Source organism: Tenrec ecaudatus, chromosome 7, assembly GCF_050624435.1.
Source record: "Tenrec ecaudatus isolate mTenEca1 chromosome 7, mTenEca1.hap1, whole genome shotgun sequence".
In the NCBI taxonomy this organism is placed as follows: Eukaryota; Metazoa; Chordata; class Mammalia; order Afrosoricida; family Tenrecidae; genus Tenrec; species Tenrec ecaudatus.
This window is the reverse complement of record NC_134536.1, coordinates 82,065,962-82,068,211: the sequence shown is the minus strand read 5'-3', so window position 1 is coordinate 82,068,211 and position 2,250 is coordinate 82,065,962. Positions and strand designations below refer to the sequence as shown.

The 2,250-nt window shown below is 41.9% G+C and overlaps 1 pseudogene; it reads right to left on the bottom strand.

The window, feature by feature from the left end:
* Positions 1 to 935: 935 nt before the first annotated feature.
* LOC142452821 (phosducin-like protein 3 pseudogene) lies at positions 936 to 1,843 on the bottom strand (annotated as a pseudogene).
* Between the last annotated feature and the right edge of the window lie 407 nt (positions 1,844 to 2,250).

Sequence of the window (2,250 nt, the reverse complement as noted above, 5' to 3'; positions counted from 1 at the left end):
AAATGATGAGGTAAACAAATGAAAAAAAACCCAAAATGTTCTATACACTAAAAGTGAGCACTGGAAAAAAAATAGAGAAAAAAGCATTTCAGATGACGTGCGGTCTTGATGCAGGACTGAGCAGATTTTATTCCGTTTTGCAGAGGGTCACTATGAGATGGAGCTGACTTGCCAGCCCTAAACAACAACAGCAGTTTTGATGAATTCCAAGCCATACCACACTATGCCAGCGGCACACCAGCCTTTCTTCCTTCCATTCCAACAGAAAGATATGCTTTCAGCCAGAGCAAATTATAATAACTTGTAGATACCTTTGAACCCAACCTCCCATAACACCCTACTAGAAAATTCCAACTCCAACACTTACATTAAAAGTGTTGGCACAGAGAAAAAAATCATTTCAGCTGAGGATATAAATTCATTTTAAGATCAGAAGCCACCTCCCCTCCCCCTACACACACTTTGCAGTCACTATGGTCACCCTTCATTTTGCATACAAAAATATGCTCCTGAAATCAGCCTTATAGATTGGTAGGTTGAATATACGCTGCCAGTGGCTTTTCAGAGGACAGATAGAGAATTAGGCTACTGGTGCTAGCTGGAGCCAAGCAAAGCCATGACTGCCAGATGAAGGATACACGGTTCAAAGGTGACAAGACTACGCTCGCCTCCTTTGCAACCTAACTAAAGGATTGCAACCCGGATGTTACAATAAAAAAGGAAGAGAACTTATCCATATGATAGACAATGACTGTGAATATTTTTATCGTTACTTTTATTTTTTGCATTACTATAAAACACATTCCACTTCTCATTCTCCATGGTAGGCAGATCACTGCTTTTAATTTACTTCTTTTTTGTTCTTGTTGAGCATTTTACAGTTTATTTAAAATTTAAGGAAAACAAACATTTCTCACACTAATATTTGGTTTTTATTTTGTATTTTTAAGGAAATATCATTAAGTTAAAAAGAGACCTGCAAAAATATTAAAAGGTCCCCAGCAATGATTATCTCTGATATGAAAATTAAAACAATTTTATATAAAAGGCTAAAACTCAAGGCTGGAGTTCTAGATTTTCTTTTAAAAAGTCTCGATTTGTCACATCAAGGAAGCTTGACAAGGAAGCTCAGCGTGCTGGCGCCTCAGTCATCCTCAGAACCGCTGTCTCTCCTCCCGGGGCCCCGAGCAGTGCACTGATGACAGGAGCACGTCTTCTACCTGTTTCTTGGGGTTTTCCTCCAGGTCTGTCTTGATTGCTCCAGACTCGGCCAATTTCCACTCCAACTCATCTCTTGTCAGGTTCATGCCACCAAACACCAGAGGTCCAATAAATTGAGCCTTGATATTTCCTTCAAGATAAACCAATATCGTGGGCAGATTCCTATCAGGATAATTGGGTATGCAGGTTGTTGAAGTGGCTTTGATAAATTTAACATCTGGAAACTTCCTTGCAAGTCCACTGAAGTGTTGATTTATCAGAGCACAGAGGGGAATCCCTTGTTTGTAAAGGTGCAAGATTACCCATATGCCCTCACCAGCTTTGGTTACTTCCTGAACATAATCCTTTCCCGACATCTCCAAAACGTTGCTTTCCACTCAGCCAGTCTCTGCTGCCTGTACATTTCGATAGCGCGTTTATCCTCCTCGTTAAATACATCTTCATTCTCCTCCAGCTCTTCCAAAGTCATATCTTCATACGTTTTCACAACTGACTGCTCAAAGAGTCGCTGCTCCTCCTCTTCGGCTTCCTTTTCTAATTCTTTGGCATTTTCCTTTGAGGGCAAAATGCCCTTTTTGCGTAGGATGTCATTTCACTCGGTGTCTGCGTTGGGGTCCTGCATCTTGTTCCCAATCGCTCACGCCAGCCCACCGGCGTGCCCCCCGCCCCACAGTTACCTCCAGCGGACACGCGCAGCCCCCGCCCCGCCTCTTCTCCTAATTTACTTCTTTTAAGGACATTGAAAATGAAATATGCATAGAATATTGAGTTCAAGTTAAAATCCCCAAAAGAAATTTGTTTGGTCTACTTTGGACCCAACCCGAGTCCTTTCCCATCTCTGGCTGACTCGGTGACATATTCACGGTACACAGGTGTACCTATCCTCTACTGCTGAAGGGAACAGGCCTGATTCATGTAGTTTCCTATTGGAAAGCCTAAAACTCTTTCACTAGATACAATGCATTTTAATAGACAGAAACACGGATAATTCCTGCTCACATCATGTGCAAGCTATCCATGAGGCCACTA